At 33.5% G+C, this 25,667-nt stretch overlaps 1 pseudogene across 1 annotated transcript; it reads left to right on the plus strand.

Moving 5' to 3' along the window:
- Positions 1-2,961, plus strand: LOC132170577 (phosphoribosylglycinamide formyltransferase, chloroplastic-like; annotated as a pseudogene). The gene is made up of 5 exons (XR_015909825.1): positions 1-644; positions 868-979; positions 1,986-2,162; positions 2,324-2,450; positions 2,848-2,961. The product of XR_015909825.1 is annotated as a phosphoribosylglycinamide formyltransferase, chloroplastic-like (transcript).
- The last annotated feature ends 22,706 nt before the right edge of the window (positions 2,962-25,667 follow it).

Genomic DNA, 25,667 nt, shown 5'->3' on the forward strand with positions numbered 1-25,667 from the left:
AAGCAATTAGTTGGTCAATAATGGTCATGTTCTGATGCTAGATAGATATCTCATATAGATGTTTACTCTTGAAAAACCCACCGCCACCGCCCAAGCCCCATCGCCACTGCCCAGGCTAAACGCCACAGCCACCGCCGTTTTTGTTTCAAGCTTTGCCGCTTAACGGAAAACCCACAAAAAAACACTGTAAAATTATCACCAATTGTTTCCCCTATTTTATCTTTTCCAATTAATAAAATTCTTTTGAGCTCTATTTTATCCGGTATTTCAATGGAAATCCAGAGCTTGCTTTCTGGGTTTTGCTCAAACCCAACGATCCCACCAGTCCTAAACACCAAAAAGCCATTCTTTGTGGCGTCACCGCCTATTTCTTCAACATCTTTCTCTCAACCCCGCAAATGGGTCTCGAATAGAACCTGTCACTCTGTTCCGCAGAGGGTGTGGTCTAAGCAAAGATTAAAGTGTAAAAACGGCGTAGAAAATGTAGAGAATGATGCTATTTCTCATGGGAAAGATTTGAAAAATGGGGTTAGAAGGAAAAAGCTAGCGGTCCGGTGATGGGTCGAACTTCAGGTCCATTCATGAAGCTTCTCTTCGAGGATCAGTTCATGGAGACATCGTTGTTTTGGTCATAAATAAACGCGGTTTTCTCTCTTATCTTTATATGGTTCTGATTTTATTATTTTGATCGTCTTTTTGGGCTTGAAAGTCGTAATTTTTAATTCCTTACGAACTGTAAAACAGTGGAAATTTATATGGAAATTTTTAATTCAATAAATTTAATAATTTTTTGAACTGATGTCTTAGGAAGAGCATAATGGAATCCCAAAGCAGCATTCATGTGTGTTATTTTCTTTTGTATGGCAGTCTGTGGAGGGGCAGAGTATGCAAGAGATAAGGGCATCCCAGTTGTTTTGTTCCCTAAAACAAAGGAGGAACCTGACGGACTCTCCCCAAGCGACCTTGTATCTGTTCTTAGGTCAGGCTCTTCTCCCAAAAACGAAACATTTATGTCTGCGTGTCTATTTTTTCATTTATTCCTGGTAGATTCACTAGTAAGAAGGTTCTTGATTTTTGCTCAGCAAGAAGTTTGTATGAAGAAACCCAAATTATATTAATTATTGCTATAAAATCTCTTACATTCTCTGCCACAGGCAGTGGAGAAACTATTCAATAAAGGAGAGGAGAATACAATTTAGTGTAATTTTTGTTATGTGAAGGAAGTCTGTTAGATCAATCATTATCGAAGATGTTCCTTGTAGCCAATCCTTGAGATGCCTCATATGGATTTTGAATTCTTAATGTAACTTGTCAACTGTGCATCCTTTTTTGTGCTGCCACTATATAGCTTGATCTTTCCTATCTAAATTGTGTTTTCTTGGGGTGGCAGATCTCATTTAGGCTTATCCTAGAGGACTTGTAGCTTCTGCCTGTTACTTAGAAGAATTGTTCCTTTATGTAACCCCTGCCAAGTACTTGATGAGATCCACTCATATCGTAAGCAGTTTCCAGGAAATTATTTGGTTGCACCAAAATTCTGTAGGTTGAAATTCATAAAAATCAAAAACCCCAAAGCCCACAAGTTGGGAAGGCAGCTGATCAAGATCAGCAATGGTGAATTTGGACTTTGCCACAGTGAAACTGAAGTTTGAACTTTCTCCATCTCTTTGGGTACAACTTTTCATGGACCAAATACCGGAAAATATGGAAAAAAAAATTCTAGAAAATATTTTAAGCCGAAATATATAGAGCCTTAAGTCCGGTTCTTGTGCTAGTAGTTAGAGGTCAAAAGAAAAATGTATCAAAATCACATCATGCAAGAATAGTCTATATAAGACGGCTGTGATATCCTTCTTCTTTAATTTTTGTAGTTAAAAGATGCCTGATTCTTGGAAGTGATTTCTTTAATTTCATAAGCCAAGGAAAGATTGTTGTGTTGAAATGGTACAAAAATATATTAACATTTGTCGTGTTATCATATTCAGGAGATTTGAGGTTGACTTTATACTCCTAGTGGGATACCTAAAACTTATACCGGTGGAGCTAATCCGAGCTTATCCCAGATCCATAGGAAACATCCACCCATCACCCATTCCAGCTTTTGAAGGCAAAGGCTATCATGGTATGAAGGTGCATAAAGCAGTCATTGCTTCTGGAGCAAGGTAGGTTGCAGCATTTGATGTCATATATCTAAACAAATATTGTTTCCTGACCAAGCATAAGGGATTTGCCCATTTTTATCCAACTTTTTTATTTCCATTAATTATAGTGTATATGAAGAGAAGTCCAAATATTATGTTTTTGTTGATTTGTGCTTGGTTAGATACTCAGGTCCAACAGTTCATTTTGTTGATGAGCACTACGACACTGGGCGTATCCTTGCTCAACGTGTTGTCCCTGTGCTTGCTAATGACACTGCAGAGGAGCTGGCAACACGAGTTCTTCGAGAGGTAATGTGATTTTAACGCTGGGCACATCATAATTTTCCCTCATCTCTCTCTCTCTCACTCTCTCTCTCTTTAGGGTGTGTTAGGTTTTTCCTGTGCAATAAAGTTGAGAAAACCTGAATCATTAGTCATTTGTCAACTGTTTTTACTTTGGGACAATAGTAACACCAAGTTCTGGCTGGTTCCTATTGAATGATTTTATGTCTTTTTGTGCCAAATGATAGAATAACCTCTAAACTCACCGATCCTCCATCCATGATTGTCTAAATCCCAGACCTGTGTCTTTCGAAGGAGGAGAAGTACCCTCTTGAATGATACAATTACAGGATTCTTGGGCATAAACTTTCCACTTGGGTGTGATTCCTTTTTGTGACATTTTTATTGTTTTTTTTCAAATTAGGAGCCTCGGCTATATGTGGAGGTGACAGAAGCATCGAGTGAAGAGCGGATAATTTGGAGGGAAAATAGTGTTCCTCTCATCCGGAGCAAAGAAAACCCAAGTGAGTTCAGGTAGCAAAACAAAATATCAGAAATTTTTGCTTTTTGTAGGGTTTAGGTTTTTCTCTATCACTTTTGCCTAGTCTCAATATATATACTAACATACTTGAATACATTTTATACCCAAAATTGAGAGAAAAAAAAAAAAAAAAAAAAAAAAAAAAAAAAAAAAAAAAAAACTCCTTCCTAGCCGATTATTGGGGAAGAAAGGGAACGGAAGAAAAAGAAGCAGGAAGAGGAAAACCATTTTTAAGTAACATGGTTTCTGTTCTATTATGTATTATTGAATTACCCTTGCACTTGAGTTTTGTTATGCCAAAATTGTATGTGCAACAGGCAGAGTTTGAAGGTGGTTGTATAAATATCATGAGTAATGCTCCACGTCGCACCCATTTATTACACTCATATCGCATTGGCTGATGTGTCGTGTTTTAAGCAACTTACAATATGCTACGCCTGCCAATATGAGGCGAGTGTAATCAATGGGTGTGAAGAGTAGCTTTTACTCAAATATCATGGTGTTTGCAAACTCGTGTCTTAAGACTTCTTTATGTAAATTTCTGCTCAAATTTTGTTGTTGGCGGTGCGAGATGTTAAGTTTTCATCATTATGTCATCATAAAATAAGGTTACAATTTATGTACAGATGTACTACTCCCAACCCACACCATGCCGTACACCCGAGACCCAGGTCACCAGAGGGCACAAAAATGGGCTTTCCTAGACCGCCACAAAGATTTTGGCGAGTATGTGTTTGTCTTTAATGGCGAGTTAGCTGGCCACACAAAGAGAAGGAGAGGAAAGGTACAACTCATCAAATTACGGATTTGGGGAGGATTTTTTAAGGCTCTGTAGCTTTACTGTATTCAATCTGGGTTCCATTTTAAAAATTGTGCACAAACATGTGGAAATGTAACTTAAGAAAAAGGAAGACATAGATAGAGGCAAAGTAAAGTTGTGTGATAAAAACAAGTCGTGACTTGATTTTGTACACGAATTTCCTCATTAATCTCTCTACTTTTTGAAATAAATCAAAGCAAGAACAGCAGCAGAAGGGCAAAGAGTAATCACACTCAAGAACAGGGTCATTATATAATAATAATGGCTAGGAATACGCAACATAAAAGAAACAAACTTCCAAAAGGTAACATAGTAGACCATCTTCATTCTTCAACAACACTAGAAATTTATAATCATGGACTCCTCCATCTCAACTGAAACTCGGCCTCAAAAGTTTTTGTACAAAAGACTACACGATCAGCTCCGTCCCCTCCGGTATTATGAATCAGCTCACGCATGCGAATTATTGCAGAAAAATAGTCTTTAATGTCTGCCGCAGTTAACATTTTGTAAGGGGTCGCAAGCACCCGTAACACTTCGGCCACTTGCGCAAACATCTGCGGTTTGTCGACACAGACGTACATATCATTTTCAGGGAACCTATCGTCGCTGCTCATACAAAAGGGGACTTTTGATGACAAAGCAACCATTAGCTGCTTGCGAGCTTCGCTCAAGTTGGAACTGTTATCAAAATTCACGACAGACAAATCATTTAATATTGTACAGAATGAGCGAAGCTTAATCCAACGAAAGGACCGACAAAACTCTATCCGCCAAGCAGGCAAGTGATAAAAGCCAGGCATATTCTTCACTGTTCACAACTGGCAACGATGATCAAAAAGAGTAATATAAGTAGGAGAAGTAGAACATTACAACTAAATTTAAACTTTGACAAATACCCACCACATCACTCACCAGAACTTGCACAGAGCAGGAGAAGGGTTCTTTGGCGAGAGGAAACAAGATGCGTCTGGCGGTGAAAACAAAAGGATGTTGATAATGTCAATTTATAGGGGGAGAAGCTCAGATATGGTGTTCGTCAAGTGGGAAGGAGCAAGAGTTTTTGAATAATAATAAAATGCCACTGATGCAATATAATGACGTACCGGAAGATGAAGAAAACTAATCAAAACAGCAGCGTCTTTGATTCTGTAAGGAGAAGCGTCTTTGTCTAGGCTAAAAGCGCAGAGTATTTGAGAGAGAATTATTTGATTTGATAATAATTCAATTGGTTGAGTTTTACATAATAAGCTAGTCTATTTATAGAAGAGAAATACTTGTTGAGAAAGTAAACCTAATCCTAGTAGTAATAGTAAACCTAATCCTAGTGAAAATAATTAAAGCAAATCCAACCCTATTAAGGAAAGAAAATAAAGTTATAATAAAATAAAATAAAATTATAATATAAAATTGACAATCAGCAAGAGAAAATATTTTCTGTTGACTATTATTTTACGTTGCACTAAACACTCGAAAATACGGAAAACATGTTATGTAAATCATTTTACGGCGAAACGAACGGATCCTTAATCTAAAATAGGAAAACAATCTATAAGAGCTATTTAAATTTGGATTTTCTTTAAAAATTTGAAAAAAATTCACAAAAAGAGTCATTTAACAAGTTTTTTATTCTATTTCAAATTTAACTTTGATAAAAAAGGCTCTCCAAATACCAAGTGCCAAAAAGTGAAAGTTATTTAGTTTTTTAATCTTATATATTAATTTTCCTTCTCTCTTAAGTCTTATCTACCTAGAACCAAAAAAAATTAAAAAAAGAAAAGAAAATAATAATATTTAACTAAATTAGAGGAAGATATAATGAGTTTGATATTTAGTTCATTTTAAAAGTCATTCTTCAAATTTAAAAAAATGAGTTTTTCTCTTCAAATTTAACTTTTATTTGAATAGCTCAATATGGATGCTCTAAGAGGGTGCTTATTTGAAAAAAACGCAAATTTAAATCAAAATTATAATTTCGCATAACAAATATTTGATAAAAAAAATAGCAAAAAGTATTCTGCTTGATCGGGTCGGGCAGTCTATGAACTTCTCCAAATTCAATAATTTTTTTGAGCAAGAATACCAAACACTATCCTTAATAATCTCCTGCCAAAGCCTTCCTTCAATAATGTTCTTTTATTTTTTTTTAAAAAAAAATTAGCAAGAACCACTTTGTTGAATTCATTTATCAGATAGTATAAACAAATTTTATCAAACGTGTAAAGCCACGAAGGAAAAATCACCCGATAGAGTCTACCTGCAGGCACATGCGGTATCACCAGGCAAACCACCGCTCCGGTCTATGATTCTTCATTTCTTTGAACTTGAAGAACCCTTTACCCTTTATAAAATTAAAAAAATAATAATAAAATAAAAGTTTAATATTTTATTTGGCTTTTCTTTTTTTATGAAATTATTAAAATATTCTGAGTTAAATACTTCATTACTATCTGGATTTGTACATTTTTCTTTTCTCACCTAAGGTTCAAATTCTATCATAAATGGTCGTTGACTTATGAAAAAAAAATCAACTTTGTACCTTTATTAGCCCAAACTAATGGAATGTCATGTGTCATTACCTAGAAATGCCACATGTTCTAAAAATTATTAAAAAAAATAATAATAATTAAAAAAATAAAACCTAAATATATATTGAAAATTTATGGGTTTGGCCACCCAGTAAATTTAATTTTTTTTTTATAGGTTTAGTTTTTTTTTTTTTGGACACGTGGCAGTTCTACATGATGACACGTGTGACGAACCCTAACGGAAGTATTAAATTAGTTTTTTCCGGTAAGTCAAGTACCATTTATGATAAGATTTAAACCATAGGTGGAAAAAAATAAAAATGTGCAAACTCAAATATTTTTATCGTATTGAAAAATATATTGGGTAATATACCAATTACCAAAACAAATCTAAATTAAGCTCTTAATAAGACCAGTAAGGATAGTGAAAGTTATTTAACTAAAGTAGAGGAAGATATAGTGAGTTTGATATTTAGTTCATTTTAAAAGTGGCTCTTCAAATTTAAAAAAGAGAATTTTTCTCTTCAAATTTAACTTTTATTTAAAGAGCTCAATATAGATGCTCTAAGAGTATTCACAATGGAGGAGCCAAATTTTTATGCAAAATGGCTCTTCAAAACTCACATTTATCTAGTTTAGCTAATAAATTTTTAATTGCCTCTACATCCCATTAGCTATATTTCTATATATTCTATTAAAATAATATTTTAATTTTAATTCCGAAAATCATTTCTAAAAAAAAAAAAACACCAAATTAAACAACCAATCACCCCTTGGAAAGTAGGAAAAGATTTGGGAAAAAAAAGAAAACATGTGAGAGAAACAATAAAAAATAAAATGGCTCCCTTGAAAAGTGATGCTACATTTAGTTTTTTTTTTTTTTTTTTTTTTTTTTGTGCTCTTCCAATCAAATATCCGCATTTTTTTTTTTTTTGGCTAATCCATTGTAGGAGGTTTTTTACAAATTTGAACAACCATTTTAGTTAAAAGTAACATTTGGCTCTTCCATTGTGAATGCTCTAAAATGATGCTTATTTGGAAAAAAACGCAAATTTAAACCAAAATTATGATTTGGCATAACAAATATTTGATAAAAAAAAAAAAAATAGTTTTTACCAAATGCTGTTGTGATTTCAAAAACGCAATTTTTGAAAATCACAATCCCATAGAGACCCTTAATACTTTATGTGGTTATAAATTGTAATCTGCGAATGGGGAGGAATAGATGAGCGAGCAAGAAGTATTCTGCTTGATCGGGTCGGGGCAGTCTATGAACTTCTCCAAACTCAATAATTTTTTTCATCAAGAATACCAAACACTATCCTTAATCTCCTGCCAAGGCCTTCCTTAAATAATGTTCTTTTAGTTAAAAAAAAATTAAAAAATATTTTTTTATCACAAAATATTCACCAAAAATACTTTAAAACCTTTTTCAATTTTATATTACATCAAAAGATTTTTCTTAACTAAAAATTTAAATACCCCTTAAAAGTTTTCAAATTCCACCATTAACAATAAAACATACACGACCGGACCAACAAGAAAACGTTGTATAAAATCAAAATCACCGATCCTCCATCCATGATTGTCTTAAGAGGTTTGATACGGACACAACACAAATCCAACTCATGGCCAACTTCTCTCCTACGTGTAAAAAAAAATTGAATTTTAAACAAAACAAATTGTTTTTTTTTCCCAAATTTTCAGGATCTCAAAATCCTTTTTATCAATTTTTTTTTATTTAAATGACACGTAGGAGAGAAGTTGGCCATAAGTTGGATTTATGTCGTGACCTTAACATTTTTCTTTTTCTTTCTAGTGCATCAATGGCATTTTATTATATTATTCAAAAAGTCTTGCTCCTTCCCACTTCGAACACCATATATGAGCTCCTCCCCTTATAAATTGACATTATCAACATCCTTTTGTTTTCACCGCCAGACATCTTGTTTCCTCTCGCCAAAGAACCCTTCTCCTGCGCGGCGCAAGTTCTGGTGAGTGATGTGGTGGGTTTTTGTGACTTTGTTAAAGTTTCAATTTAGTTCTAATTAATGTTCTACTTCTCCTATACTTATATTACTCTTTTTGATCATCGTTGCCAGTTGTGAACTGTGAAGGATATGCCTGGCTATTATACTCCTTCTTGGCAGATAGAGTTTTGTCGGTCCTTTCGTTGGGTTAAGCTTAGCTCATTCTGTAGAGTATTAAATGATTTGTGTGTCGTGGATTTTGATAACAGTTCCAACTTGAGTGAAGCTCGCACGGAGCTATTTGATGCTTTGTTAACAGTTCCAATATTCTCATCAGACGTGCCATTTTCTAAGAAGAGTAGGTTCCCTAATAATGATGTGTACGTCTGTGTCCACAGACCGCAGTTGTTTGCGCAAGTGACCGAAGTGATACGGTTGCTTGCGACCCCAATGTTAACTGCGACAGACATTAAAGACTATTTTTCTGTGATAAATCGCATGCTTGAGCTGATTCAAAATACAGGAGGGGACGGAGCTGATCGTGTAGTCTTTTGTACAAAAACTTTTGAGGCTGAGTTTGAGTTGAAATGGTTGAGTTCATGATTATAAACTTGTAGTGTTGTTGAAGATGGTCTACTATATATGTTATCTTTTGGAAGTTTGTTTCTTTTATGTTGCGTATTATTCCTAGCTATTATTATATAATGAATGACCCTGTGCTTGAGTGTGATTACTCTTTCCCCTTTTGCTGTTCTTGCTTTGATTTATTTCGAGAAGTAGAGAGTGATGGAGAAATTCACGTCCAAATCAAGTCACTGACTTGTTTATATCACACAACTCTCCTTTGGCTCTATTTATGTCTTCCTTTTCTGATTTCCACATGTTTCTGCACAATTTAAAATTGAACCCAGATTGAATATCATGGTGACACTTTAATTCCTTGCTAATATGAATTTGCTAGTTTAACAAAAGGCTAAAGAATGATGCTATAAATGAATACAGTCAAAATTGATGGTGTTGTGGGATAGAAAACTCTTTTCACCGGTTTTGCATTATGAAGAAAAAAAAAAAAAGAGAAAAAGTAATTGCCTGCTTGTGTCAAATATGCACTCTTTTTTTTTTTTTTTTTTTTTTTTCTTTTTGGTATGGTCTCAAAACAAAAGTGGGAACGAAATAAACTTTTTTTTTTTTTTTTGGTGTACGGACACTCCATCATACATGAGATGAAAAATGAACTGGAAGAGTACATAAATGAAACCTTATTTTATGATGACATAATGATGAAAAATTAACATCTCGCTCCGCCAACAACAAAATTTGAACAGAAATTTACGTAAAAAGTCTTAAGACGAGTTTGCAAACACCATGATATTTGAGTAAAAGTTATTCTTCACATCCAATTGATTACACTCATATCATATTGGCAAATGAATCACATTGTAAGCTACTTAAAACATGGCACATCAGCCAATGCGATATGAATATAATAAATGGGTGCAAAGAGGAGCATTGTTCATAATATTTATACAACCATCTTCAAACTGGATCAGGATCCACGGCAATTCTTAAGCAATTGCCGTTCGACAATTTTGATATGTAAGGTCCACGTCTTCTTTCATATTCTTTTGTTTTTTTTAACATCTCTTTCAAAGACAAGACCTTAATAACGAGGCATATTTCTGGCCTTACAAATCAAAATTGCTGCCACGGCAATTTCTTAAAAATTGTTGTGGATCCTCATCCCTTCAAACGCTGCCTGTTGCACATACAACAATGGTCTAACAACATAACAAAACTCAAGTGCAAGGCAATTCAGTCATACATAATGAAACAGAACCATGTTACTTAAAAATGGTTACCCTCTTCCTGCTTCTTCTTTTTCTTCCTTTCCCTTTTTCACCCTTAATCGGCTGGATAGGAGTTTTTTTTCTTCTTCTCAATTTTGGGTATAAAAATGTATTCAAGTATGTTTAGTATATATATTGGGAGTTGGCAATGTAAGAAATTCCATTAAAGTATGTCCCTTATGTCACATATATTATTGTAATTATGGTGTTCAGTAATTTATTCCAATTAAAGCTTATTGTGTAAATCAAATATTCTGAATTAAATTACTGATTTAATTCTTGTAGAACAAGTATTTGATTTCAATCAAATATTCTGAATTAAATCACTGATTTAATTCTTGTGGAACAAGTATTTGATTTAATTAAAGATTTTATTTTTGTGGAATCAATTAGCTGTATTGATTTGATTTTTATTCCTTGATGGGAGGAATAATTAAGGTAACAGCTCTAATTGAGGGTCCCCTGACCTACCTATAAATAAGGCCTGTGTATTCCATCAATTGGCATTCACTGGTAGGCATAGGTCAGAAGAACCTCTCAATATTTTTTGTTTTCCAGATTTGTTTCTATGAAGCTGTTCTTCAATTGGCTTGAGCAAAGAATGGCTAGAGGTATTTATATAATTATTTATTCCGCTGCTAATTTTATTGTCAATTAGCATTTAATTATATATTGAATTCTTACATGTGGTATCAGAGCCTTCTCTAGGCTATATTTGCTCAGCATTAAGTTAATGTTGGTTATTATGAACATGGTTTAGTTTAGTTTTATTTTATGTTTATTTATATTATGAACATACATACGGTTAAAACAAGGCAGCAATTCTAACACTGTCTAGTGTTTTATTTCTGAATTGTTTCATACATGTTCTGTTTTGGACTAAACCAATGTCTTTTGTGGCGAGAGTTCTGGAGAAACTAACCCGATACGAAGCCCACGCCAAACTGCACCGTGAACCAACCTTGAGCCGTGGTTGGGTAGATGGAGTGGCGGCCAAATCTCTGGCCATCGGCGCAGAGGCCGCCGGCGAGCTCCGGTGACTGGGCATCCTGGCTGGAACGTTTTTTCCCCTGTCGTCGGCGGCGTTCTGCCGCATGCAGTGAGGAGCAGCCCATCACGGGGGGCCGCCCATGAAGAACGGCGGTGGGCAGACGTTTTGGGCCCGGCGTTCGTAAGGATGCCGCTCCAGGCTGAGACCACGGATCTGCACCGGCTTTCTCCAACTACAGCGCCGGTCTTCCCCCCCACCCCCCCACCTGCAGCGCTTTTGGCCGCATAAAGGGTGCAGTGGCCCCTTGCCAGGGACAGTGGCCGTTTGCCGTTGGGCGGCGGCTCTGCGTGGCCGGCGCATTAAAGAAGTGGCGCCGGTGGCCGGCGAATGGGGAAGGGGAAGGGGAAGGGGCGGCGGCGCTAGGGATTGGGTATTTTTCGGGTTGGGGAACATGATGATTCGGGTAGGGTTTTTTCAAACCCATATGGAACCGGGTCTAGTGTTTTGGGCTATTGGGTATGGGTTTATTTTAACCCAAGCCCGATCCAGTTATAAAAAAAAAAAAAAAAAAAAAAAAAAAAAACGGATCTGGGTCATTAAGTGGGCTGACCCGTAACCCAATAAAGTGGCCCAACCCGATAAAGAAAGACCCAATACAATAGCCCATTCGGATTTAAAAAAAAAAAAAAAAAAAAATTTAGATGATTTGGGCTCATTGGGTTTAGAACTTGGGTTCTTGAGGGATAAAGGGCCTAAGATCACTTCAAGACCATCAGGCTATTTAGATTATTATGCTTTTATGTTGCATTTTTATTCATCTTATGATTTAAATTGTTCAGTATTAAATTATTGTTTCTTTAATGCATGAACTTAAGGATATATTTATTCTTTTAATTGTTTAAATATAAATTGTTTGATGCCTGGACCTGAGAATAATTAACTAAGCCTCATGTGTTGGTGAATGTTTATGGTACTATCCAAAATTGCAATCGGAAAGCTCTGGCAAGGTAAGTCTTGGGACTTAAGTGTGCCGTTATGCGCCCCTTCACTTATCTGGGACACTATCCGATTGTACTTTGGAAAAATACTGTTTACCCACTAACATGATGGTTTTGTCTTTTATTCTTGGGAACTTTATTTGTGGCATCTATACAGTTATTGGATGTTAATGAAGTAGTGATTATCATAATAATTTTGGGAGAACCACAACATCCCGATTTTATAATGATAATTGCATCAAGATCATATATGTGAACTTCATAAGGAAAATTAACATCCTGTTGTAATTAATTCATAAATTTAATTACTAATCCCCACAGGGACGCTATTATTTTTATGATTTAATTAGAATAAGATAATAAATTTAACTTTAAAAATAAAATTTCTCTTAGGCCCACAGGTACGGAGAATTTTATTTATTAATGTTAAATTTATTAGTCTTATTAAAGAGTAAATTTCATGCGTGATGCAACCTTTGCCCACAAGTAGGTTGAAATTTACTATTAAATTAGCATTGGTTAATTTAAATAAATTCGATGTTAATGAAGTCGTAATTGTCATAATAATTTTTGAGAGAGCTACAGCATCCCGATTTTATAATGATAATTGCATCAAGATTATATATATGAACTTCATAAAGAAAATTAACATCGTGTCGTAATTAATTCATAAATTTAATTTGCCAATCCCCACAGGGACGTTTTTATTTTTATGAGTTAATTAGAATAAGATAGTAAATTTAACATTGAAAATAAAATTTCTCTTAGGCCCACAGGTACAGAAAATTTTATTTATTAATGCTAAATTTATTAGTCTTATTAATAAAGAGTAAATTTCATGCGTGATGCACCTTTGCCCACAGGTAGGTTGAAATTTACTATTAAATTAACATTGGTTAATTTAAATAAGGTTATTTCATAGCATTAAAGTATATAATTTTTCTTGGTTACTGGATGTATTCCTACTGCTTTAATTATTAGTATTTTATGTTCCAATAATTCCTAGTGGTAATTTTTCCTGACTGAAAAGAAAAATGTGCTTTTCACTTTGGGGTGTTTGGAGACTGAATTGGCGTTTCATGTGGACGAATCACCTTCTCCCACGGAATCAAGTACGCCACATGAGATTATTAAACATGAACGATTGTAGTGATTTAAATCGCTTAAGTTTCAACGTTCATGAAATCTCATATCAAGGAAAGCATTAGGGTTTTATTCCTTAATGTTTTAGGGCCAAAGAAAGGTCATTGAGGAACATTTAGTGAGTTTCAATAAGGCTTTGGCCTGCACCCTAATAGAAAAGTTTTAAAGTAAAACCTTTTACAGTTTCAAAATGTGCTTGAGCATATTATGGAAATGAAGGACATAACAGCTCATTATAAAGTCCCTAAATGTTGATTTTTTGAGTCATTATGGTCAATTTTATTCTCTCATCTAAATATGATATTTTTTCAAATATCTTGTGGCACACATAAGGATAACTGATCAATTAAGGAACTTTTGATCATGTGTGTTCAAGAAGATGAGAGATTAAGACATGAGAATCCAGAAAGTTACTCATGTTAAGGGAAAGACCTTTATAGGCAATCATGTCCAATAGTTGATGAATGAGAACAAGGTGCCAACAAAGTGTTATGGCAATTAAGATACTTGTTTCTCTTACACTAAGGAAAATTATGGGCATATAAAGAATGATTGCATAAAGTATCATAAATGACTTGAAATAGAGGTAATCTCATACACCTAGTGTGTCATGAATCTCTTTTATTGACTCTCCTAAGGACTATGGGGATTCAATTTGCTTTAGCGGTCCACGTTGTCAACATAATGCAGGATTTTCTAAATAATACTTGTTTACAATTGGAGGTTGTTGGGATCTATAGATTAATTTTTTAAAAATTCAATTACATTATTTTGACCTTAATAATGTTTTTATATATTCCACAATTCTTTTAGAAATTTAATTTCTACTTTAGTTTGTTAAAATCAAGTTTGAATATTGTTAAAACTTTTGGGTGGAATATTAAATTAATGGTCTATTTAAAATTGATCTAAATCCCAATTTTTGGAAAATTAATCCCTGCATATAAATGTTGACATAAAACAGAGTCTTATGAATGAGAAAATCCTCTATGTTATGGCATTGGAGATTGGAATATATCTCTATAAAGAATAAAAGGTCGATAAATGATAGAGTTTTTATGACTCTTGAAATTTACTACCTTTAGTATTTATATGGATTGCATTAAGGAAAAGCAGACCAACTATACCACTAAAGGTGCCAACAAAGGGATTTTTTGAAATTCTTGAGATCATGTACAAGTGTAACATTTTCCATACTTCTTGCCTAAATGGTTAGAGATATCCTATCTCTTTCGGTAATAACCATATAAGGTTTATGTATCTCTATCTTCTAAATCATAAGGTTGGGGCATTAAATGCTTTCAATACCTATAAGGTAGAAGTAGAGAAACAAAACAAAAGAAAATCAAGATCGTAAGATTTGATAGAGGCAGATAGTATTATGGTAGGTACACGAAAAAGGGACATGAAAGGTAATGTTCTATTCTCCTAATGGAGTGAAGCCTTGAAAACCGCTATGTATACATTTAACTCGATTTCATTCAGAGTTGTCCATAAGACACCTAAATTAAGGAATGAAAGGAATCAAGTTCAAATTGTTTACGCATATGGGGTTGTCTTGCTATAGTGAGGATTTATAATCCACACCTAAGGTAATTAGCTTCAAGGACAACTAGCGGAATTTTATAGGTTATACAGTAAACTCCAAGGGGTTTAGGCTTTACAGTTCTTCATTTAGTCCTAGAATTGTCGAGTCTAATATTCAAAATTTCTAGAGGACGCTGAACTTAGTGTGAGTGCTTATCCTCAATGGATTGAATTAGAGGAAGCACAAGAGTTGACTGATGCCCCTTCACATGAAGGGTGTTTGATTGTGCTTAAGAAAATCAAATTGATTATCTTCAAGCACAATCGGTTTCAAAACAGTCAACTCATAAGGAACAAGTTCAGAATGAACCTACTCAGACTTTGTCAAAAGTAAATGAAGTAGGATTAAGAAGATTCTTTAGAATAAGGCGACCAACAATCTCTAGTGATTATGTTGTATACTTCCAGGAGTCTGATTTTTTTATGTCGGACCTAAGGATGATCCAAAATTTGTTTTCACATCTTTTTGGGTGGAGATAACTTCACATTGTGTTTCAATGCCATGAAGGAGGAGATGAAATCTTTGGCTAAAATTCAAGTCTGCAATCTTGTTGACTTACCAAAGGGAGTTGTAGCCATAGGCTACAAATGGGTTTATAAAACCTAAAAGGATGCTTCCGGATAATGTTGAACGATATAAAGTTAGACTTGTAGCCAATGATCTTACTCGAAAGGAAGGCATTGATTATCATGATATGAGTAGCTCATTTTGTTTTAGAGCTATATCAAAAGGATGTGAAAAACAATTTTCCTGAGTAAGGATCTTAAGGAGGAGGTGTACATAAGACAACTTAAGGGGTTTTATTAATAATAGTCAGAAAGCTTGCAAATTAAGGATATCTATTAATGGACTAAGATATGTCTCTCATCAATGGTATACAAAATTTTTACAAGGTTATTATCTCACATGGGTTTATTGAGAACCTTGTTAATCATTGAATATACCTTAAGGTCAGTGGGAGTAAAGTTACATTTCTTTTAGTCCTATATATAGATAATATTTTGCTTGCAAGCACTAATTTAGGTTTGCTACATAAAGTTCCTCTCACTAAAGTTTTTTTAGAGAGATTCAGAATGAAGAACTATGAATCTTCAGTAGCACCTATTATTAAAGGGGATAATGTCCCAAAAATGTATTGGAACAAAAGCAGAAGAAAAATATTCCATATGTATGCACAGGTCTACATTAGACCTGACATTGAAATAGCAGTTGGATTATTGGGTCAATATAGTATTATGGAATATGCAATGAACCAAGAACTACAGTTTAACCTAAAGATACACTTACCATTTGGTGGTGTTTATTCAGGTTTGATTTTTGCTAAATGTGTAGATAGTAAAGAATCAACTTCAGTATATATGTACTGAAGATGCAGTAAGCATACTACAGTTGCTACATCTACCACCAAAGCAAAAGTCATTACATGCTGTGAATTAATTACACAGGCATTATGGTTGAGACATTTTTGTTAAAGGTTTCAAGATTGTCGATTTTATAGTTAGACCCATAAAGATCTTCTGAGTTAATTCTACTACAGTTATCTTTTCTAAAAATAAACTGAGTAGAAGCAGAAGTATGTATATCGACATATAGTATTACTATGAAAGAGAACATTCAGTGACAATAAGTGTCTATTGAGCATATAAGTATTGAATTAATGATTGCGGATCCATGACTAAAGGTTTACCGGTAAATAAAGTATAAAGTCATGTGGAATATATGAGATTCATTAATTCATTTGTGCTTAGTTTCTCTTTAATTGATCTATAGACATTAAGGTTATGTTATAAAGATTTTTGTACACACATATATTATTCTTATCCGTGGGGATAAAATTAAAGTTGGACCCGAATGACTTATAAGAAGTTCATTCATAAAGTACATTATCCATAAAGTACTCATTTAGGGAGGTATTACACATCGTGATACATGGAAGGGACGGCTTATCATATAAAAGCTTTACCACCATGATTCGTGTGTAGTATTCCTTGAGTGAGTGGGAGGATTCCATGAATGGTTGGAATAAATAAAGTATTGGCCATATCATAGAACTGAACGCCATAAGGAATTTATGTGTCATAAGGGCCAAGTGGGAGAATGTAAGAAATTCCATTAAAGTATGTCCCTTATGTCACATATATTATTGTAATTACGGTGTTCAGTAATTTATTCCAATTAAAGCTTATTGTGTAAATCAAATATTCTGAATTAAATTACTGATTTAATTCTTGTGAAACAAATATTTGATTTCAATCAAATATTCTGAATTAAATCACTGATTTAATTCTTGTGAAACAAGTATTTGATTTAATTAAAGATTTGATTTTTGTGGAATCAATTAGCTATATTGATTTGATTTTTATTCCTTGATGGGAGGAATAATTAAGGTAACAGCTCTAATTGAGGGTCCCCTGACCTACCTATAAATAAGGTCTGTGTATTCCATCAATTGGCACTCACTGGTAGGCATAGGTCAGAAGAACCTCTCAATATTTTTTGTTTTTCAGATTTGTTTCTGTGAAGCTGTTCTTCAATTGGCTTGAGCAAAGAATGGCTAGAGGTATTTATATAATTATTCATTCCGCTGCTAATTTTATTGTCAATTAGCATTTAATTATATATTGAATTCTTACAGGCAAAAGTGATATGATAGAGAAAAACCTAAATCCTACAACAAGGAAAAATTTCTGATGTTTGGTTCTGCTACCTGAACTCAGATGGGTTTTCTATGCTCCGGATGAGAGGAACGCTATCTTCCCTCCAAATTATTCGCTCTTCACACAATGCTTCTGTCACCTCCACATATAGCCGATGCTCCTAAACTGAAAAAAATAAACAATAAAGATGCCACAAAAAGGAATCCAACCCAAGTGCAAAGTTTATGCACAAGAATCCTCTAACTTTATCATCCAAGAGGGTACTTCTTCTCCCACAACAAAAAACAGGATGGTTACTGAAGTGGCAAACAGTAACCACATTTTGCCACGTCAGTAATTATTGACGTGCCAAAAGTGGCACGTCAACAACTTTTTTTTTGACGTGTTGAATATGACACGTCAATATTTATTGACGTGTTACATTCAACACGTCAGGAAATTTAAATTTAATTTAATTTTTAAAATTTTTAGTTAAATAAATTAATATTAAAATATTTATTGACGTGCTAAAATTAGACACGTCAAAATTTATTGACATGTCAAAATTGACACATCAATAAATATTGACGTGTCACTTTGACACGTCAATATATTTCATCTTTTTTTTTTTTTTTTTAATATGCGTGATTCCTAACGTGCTATTTTTAGCACGTCAGGAATCATGCATAAAAAAAAAATTAAAATTAAAATTAAAAAATAATAATAATAATGAAATATACATGAATTTGATATTCTGATATATTTATTTATTTATTCATTAATGAAGATTGGGAGCCTAGCCTACCAAGAAGAATTCCATTTTCTAACTTTCACAACAGAAGAAAATCATGCATCCAGGTTTCATTTTTTTTTACACAGTCAACAGTTTTACATTGACACTTCCTGCAAGATTAGCTGAATGATAAACATTATTTGACAATGTCTTTTATATATATATATATATATATATATATATATTATATCAGGTTTATTTATATTATATGTATATTTTATCTTTTTTTTTTTTTTTTTATATATGTCAGATTCCTAACGTGCTGAAAATTGCACGTCAGAAATTTCTGAAGTGCAATTTTCAGCACGTTAGAAATAAATAAATAAATATATATTTTTTATATCAGGTTTATTTAGATTATATATATTTCATTTTTTTTTTTTTTTTTTTAATGTCAGATTCCTGACGTGCTAAAAATAGCATGTCAGAAATTTCTGACGTGCTATTTTTAGCACGTCAAAAAAAAAAAAATATATATATATATATATATTTTATATCAGATTTAGATATATTATATATATTTCATGGTTTTTTTTTGTTGATAGAAACCTGATATCAAAAAACAAGTGAGAGTTTCAACTTTTTCCCTCTTTTTCCCTATCTTCTTTCTCTCTTCTTTTCCCTTTATAATTCTATTATATATTCATCTTCTTTAGTCCCTTTTCTTTTATTTTGAAACTCAGCTCTCTCTCTCCTCTCTCAATCTCCCTAGCCTCTTCTCTCTGCACATGCAGCCGGCCACCAGCTCCTCTAGAGGGAAGAAGAAAAGGAGAAAAAGAAGATCGAGGAAGAAGAAGAAAATGAAAAAAATGGGAGAAGAGAAGAAAAAGAAGAGCAAAGATAAGAAGATTTTTTGGGTTTTTGAAGATTTGTTGAGTTTGAAGTTTGGGTTTTTGATTTTTTAGGTTGATTTTTTGATTTGGGTTTTTGATTTTTTGAAGATTTTTTTAGGTTTGGGTTTTTGAAAATGGAGGAAAGAAGAGAGGGAGAGAGAGAGAAAATCTTCAAAAGAAGAGCAGGGAGATCTAAAGCATATTGTCGTATGTGGATTTTGACAAGAAAAGGACTAGAAGAAGAGACCCAAAAGAAAAGAAAGAGCTGAGAAAATTGAGAAACTGGAGAATAGAGATGTCGACCGTATGGTAATGGTGAAAAAGAATTAAAAATATATATATTATTTTAATAGAAAAATAATTTAAATTAATAAATTTTTAAATTGAAAAAAAAAATTCAGAAAAAATTTTTAAAAAGAAAAATTATTATTTTTTAATAATTTTTAAATTACTGACGTGTCAATTTTGACACGTCAGGAAATTTCCTGACATGTCAAAATTTGACACGTCAGAAATTTTTTTGACGTGTCAGAAAGTGACGTCAAAATTTTTTTTTGATGTGCCAATTTTGACATGTCAAAAAATTTTGACGTGCCAATTTTGACATGTCAAAAAATTTTGACGTGCCAATTTTAACTTGACACGTCAAAAATTTTTCATTTCTGACACCCAAAATGTTAACGCCCCACACACATAAAAAAAGCCCCGTCAGGAAGGTTTTCTGACGTGTCAGACCACCGACACGTCAAGGTCACAACATAAATCTAACTTATGACCAACTTCTCTCCTACGTGTCATTTAAATAAAAAAAATTTGTTTTGTTTAAAATTCAAATTTTTTTGCACGTAAAAGTGAAGTTGGCCATGAGTTGAGTTTGTGTTGTGTCCGTATCAAATCTCGAAGAAAAAATGAGATCAAAAAAGTAGCCTAAAAATGAGATCAAAAAAGTAGCCTAAAGAAAGAAAGGAGAAAAAGAAAAAGAAAAAAAAAAAAAAAAAAAACGTCTTCGGGACATGTGAAAGAAACGACAGGGAGCTATTGCGTGTCGCAAGCAAAGAGTCTTCTACAGTGTGAAAGTCGAATTTGTGGTGGGGCTCCCATCAGAAGGTACGAGGATGTCTTTAATGAGCTAAGTCGTGTCGAATTGTGGTTTGTGGAGCTGGAGTGACGTGGTAAGTTTAGTTAATAAATAAGGATTAATTATTTTTTTTAATACTTAAAAACAAAAAGCCATTGATTTTTTAAGTATTACCTTAGTACTTTTTTATTTCGATTACTTTATGTCACATTCTGACACGTGTCTTAAAAAAAAATTAAAAATTTAAACTTCAAAAAAAAAAAAAAAAAAAATTATGGAACAACCAAGCCACCCCAATTTTAGCCATTCAGTTGAAAGGCTAAACCACCCAATTTTTTTTTTGAGAAATGCTATACATTCAATTTTTTTTTTTTTTTTTTTTTTTTTTAAGTTAATTCTCAAATGATGTGTTATCATCTTATAAGCTGTTGATACTCTTTTCAAAATAATAAATCTCATGAGATGATGACACATTATTTGGGAATTAACTTTTTGGAAGAAAATTTAAGATGTGTAGCACTCCTAAAATTTTTTTGAATAGTTCAACCGCTTTTGGTCATTTTACTTTTTGAAAAAACAAAAATACATTTTCATATAACAGATTGTATGCTATCCTTTGATTCCTGGTCGGACAAGTATGAGACTGAAAATTGTAATAATGTAACTAACCATAAAAGCAAGAACTAATTTGTTGAAGAGAAGTGCTAAACATCTCAAATTTATTTTTTTAAAAGTTGGTTCCTAAATGATGTGTCACCATCTCATGAGATTTATTATTTTGGGAAGTATGTCACCAACTCATGAGATCGTGACACATAATTTGGGAACCAACTTTTGGGAAACAAATTTGAGATGTGTAGCATTTCTCTTTGTTGAATTCATTTATCAGATATTATAAACAAATTTTACCGAACGTGTATAGAAACGCCACGTAGCAAAAACCACCTGATAGAGTCTACCAGGCAAACCACCGCTCCGGTCTATGAATCCATGAAGAACCCTTTATCCTTTATAAAATTCATAAATTTTAAGAAAATAATAATAAAATAAAAAGTTTCATTTTTTCTTTGGGTTTTCCTTTTCTTCTTATGAAATTATTAAAATATTCTGAGTTAAATACCTTACTAGTATCTAGGTTTGTATATATTTTTCTTTCTCATCTAAATTCTAAGGTTCAAATTATATCATAAATGGTACAATTTTTTTGACCGAAAATATGAGGATTTCATTGATTAAAAACTGCTAGTATAAAGTTCTTACAGCACAAAGCATAAAGCTCTACAAAAATCATAGACATATGCTATGAGGTTACAAAGTCAAAGATACAAACAAAAATTCTTACAATTATGTATTATCTATGATTTCAATATTCTGCTAACCTTAAAGAGCAGATCTGCTCCGAGAAGACTAGATCTAAGATATGGGTAGTCAAATTTCCTCACAAAATTTATTTAAACTGCCCATTAGAGATAACCCCTCACACTTAATTATCCAGGTCGGGAGAAATAACCTCTCACACCTAGTTATTCCTTCTCACTCATGATGGCAGATCTAGAGAGAATAAACATCTTATTCAAAACAAAAAACACAAACAAACAATTAGCAAACAGCAGTAGCGGCCGATGAGGAGATGAATGACACAACACGGTGAAAGGTGGAATGAAGTATAGCGGAGCGGCCGAATTTTTTGATCTGGTCAAAGAACACCTACAAACACAAGGAAAAAAAAAGTTGGGAGGGTAGGAGTAAGGAGCAGGGAGTTGAAGGAGAAGGGAAAAGGAGGAGGGAACAGATCTGCTCCCTCCTTCTCTCAAAACTGTTTTCTGGGGAGAAGGGATCATAAATGGTACCTAACTTATGGAAAAAGATCAACTTAGGGCCTGTTTGTGATTGCGTTTGAATGACCTAAAAGTGTTTTTAACACTCAAAAAGTCCGTTTGAAGAAAAAAGTACTCGTTTGGTAAAAAAAAGTAAAAACACTTTTAAGGTCCAAAAAGCCTAACAATGGTCAAAACGCACTTTTTGCAAAAACTAAAAAATGAAGCTTTTGCCCAAAAGCTCTTTTTGACTTAAAAGCTCTATTTTTCAAACGTAATCCCAAATATGCTCTTAGTACCTTTATTAGCCCAAACTAACAAAATACCATATGTCGTCACCTAGAAATGCTACATGTCCTAAAAAAAAAAAAAAAAAAAATTGAAAAATAAAACCTAAAAATATATATATTGAAAATGTATGGGTTCAGCCACACCTATAAATTTTCATATATATATTTTAGGTTTAGCTTTTTTTAGTATTATTTTTATATTTTAGGACATGTGGCAGGTCAACGTGATGACACGTGTGACGGAACCAAACGAAAATACTAAGTTAGTCTTTTTTTGTAAGTCAAGTATCATTTATAATAGGATTTAAACCCTAGGTGAAAAAAAATATAGGGTTAAATACTCCAAAACCCCCTAGGGTTTTTCAACTTCATTTTTTCCTCCCTGGGGTTTCATTTTTATCACAGGAGATCCCTGTGGTTTTGATAAGTGACCAAGTTAGTCCATTGTTAGTTGACCGTTATGTCTGACACTTGGACCAATCAGACGTCGACACGTGGCATATATTTAATTTTTAATTTTTTTTAAAAAAAAGACGTCGACACGTGGCATATATTTAATTTTTAATTTTTTTAAAAAAAAAGTATTTTTTTTTTAAATTAAAAAATGAAATGGAAAAAAATTGGGGGTGGCTCGTGCCAAGAGCCACCCCCAGTTTTTTCCTTTTCTTTTTTTTTTTTTTTTTTTTTTTAAAAAAAATACATTTTTTTTTTTAAATTTTAAAAAATAAAAATAAAAAAATTTAATAGGTGCCACGTGTCAACATCTGATTGGTCCACGTGTCAGTCTTAACGGTCAACTAACGGATGGACTAAATTGGTCATTTATCAAAACCCCTAGGAGATCCTGTGATAAAAATGAAACCTCATAGGGGAAAAAATAAAGTTGCTAAACCCTAGAGGGGTTTGAGGTATTTAACCCAAAAATATAAATGTGCAAACCTAAATACTAATAAAGTATTTAGCCGTCCCCAAGAGGTAGCTCAATCGGCTGAGACCACGCCTAATGAAGCAGAGGTCACTAGCTCGAATTTCTTTCCTTGCTCTTCTGCGGACATGTCAAAAAAAAAAAAAAAAAAGTATTTAACCCATAATATTTTTATGGTATTGAAAAATATATTAGGTAATATACCAATTTCCAAAACAAATCTAAAGCACATAAAATAAACTCTTAATATGACCAGTAAGGATAGTACAGGCTGAATAACCCCTATATTTATCATCTGGAGACGCTGCAAAATTTTTTTGGCTAGGGAGGTTGTTGACTAATTGGTGGCAAAATTTAAAAAACTTTATGTGCAAGAGCTAATAGATGTTGTAACCGATTAATTCTTGCACCAAAAGTTTCTTTAATCTAATCACGGATACTTCATTGTGAAGGTAGCTAGGGGTGAGAAGAAAAGAATTTTTTCTTGAAGGAAAGGCTACAATAAAAAGAGCTAAGAGCATTTATATTGAGTTCTTCTTATTTGACTTTTCTTTAAAATTTTAAAAAACTCACAAAAATAGTCATTTAACAAGCTCTCTACTTTATTTCAAATTTAACTTTGATCAATAAGGTTCTTCAAATACCAAGCGCCAAAAAGTGAAAGTTATTTCGTTTTTTAATCTTATATATTCATTTTCTTTCTCTCTCTCATCTACCAAGAACAAAAAAAAAAAAATAAAATTAAAAAATAAGAAAATAATAATATTTAACTAAAGTAGAGAAAGATATAGTGAATTTGATATTTGGTTCATTTTAAAAGTGACTCTTCAAATTTACAAAAGTGAATTTTTCTCTTCAAATTTAACTTTTATTTGAAAAGCTCAATACAGATACTTTAAGGCCCCATTTGATTTGCAGAATAGACCATTAGAATGGATTAGATAATCCTAGGAATATCTATTCTTTTGTTTGGTGACACACTATTCAAGGGAATAATTTATTCTCATGGGACAACTAATCTCGTACACACAAGATTAGCTTAACTACTTCCTTAAATAATAGAATATATTTTTCAAAAATACCTATATAATTTTGTTTTACTTTAAACTTAAAACAAAATAAAAAATAATAATAAATATGAAAAATAAAGTGGGTGGGGGTGGTCACACCACCCCAGACACCCGGGAGACCATGTCCGTGCCGTCTAGGGGTGGTGCTACCACCCTCGTTGCATTATGGGGTGGCTACGGCACCCCAGATTTGCTTCAGGGATGTCCGCGGCCACCCCTAGGGCTCCTACGAGGTGGCTGCGGCCACCCTAGTGGGTCATTGGGGGTGGTCGTAGCCACCCATGGAGCTCCTCTAGGGTGGTCGCGGCCACCACCGTTGCTTATTGGGGTGACCACAGCCACCCTCAACCGCTTCTGTGGGTGACCGACCACCCATTGGGGTGGTCGGTCACATTTTATTTCAGTTTTTTTTTTTTTTTTAATGAGTTTGAAAAAAAAAAATAATATGGGGTTTTTTTTGTTTGTTAATATATCATCTCATGTATGATGGTGTGTCCACACCAACAAAAAAAAATGTTTATTTTGTTCACAATTTGTTTTGAGACCATAAAAAAAAAAAAATGCATATTTGACTCAAGCAGGCAATTACTTTTTGTGTTTGCTTTTATTTTTTTCCTCTTCAATCTCTACTTTTCGAAATAAATCAAAGCAAGAACTGCAAAAGGGCAAAGAGTAATCACACTCAAGAAAAGGAAAGACATAGATGGCTTTGAATACGCAACATAAAAGAAGTAAACTTGTTAAAGATAAGATAACAACATAGTAGACCATCGCCAACAACACTTGAAATCTATAATCAATCCCCCCATTTCAACTCAAACTCACGCTCAAAAGTTTCTCTAGAGAAGACTACACGATCACCGTCCACTTGGGAATGCATCAGCTCACGCATGCGAGCTATCGCAGAAAAGTAGTCTTTAATGGCTGCCGCAGTTAACATTTTGTAAGGGGTCGCAAGCACCCGCATCACTTCGGTCACTTGCACAAACATCGTCGGTTTGTCGACACAGACGTACATAGCATTTTCAGGGAACCTACAGTACTCAGAACAGGGGGCGTCATATAACAAAACACGATTTAGCGCCCTGCGAGCTTCACTCAAGCTGGTAGTGTAATCAAAAGCCACGATACATAAATCATGTAATACTCTACGGAATGAGCTAAGCATAACCCAACGAAAGGACCGAATATACTCCATCTGCAATGGAGGTTGATAGCCAGCCATATCCTTCACACTTCATAACTGTCAACAGAATTATTCACATTAGAACTAAATTGAAACTTTAACAAAAACCCACCAAAATCACCACCATATCACTCACCACAACTTCCACAGAGCAGGAGAAGATCGAGAAGGATTCTTTGGCGAGAGGAAA

The sequence above is a fragment of the Corylus avellana genome, chromosome 1, assembly GCF_965113065.1.
Source record: "Corylus avellana chromosome 1, dhCorAvel1.hap1.2, whole genome shotgun sequence".
In the NCBI taxonomy this organism is placed as follows: domain Eukaryota; kingdom Viridiplantae; phylum Streptophyta; class Magnoliopsida; order Fagales; family Betulaceae; genus Corylus; species Corylus avellana.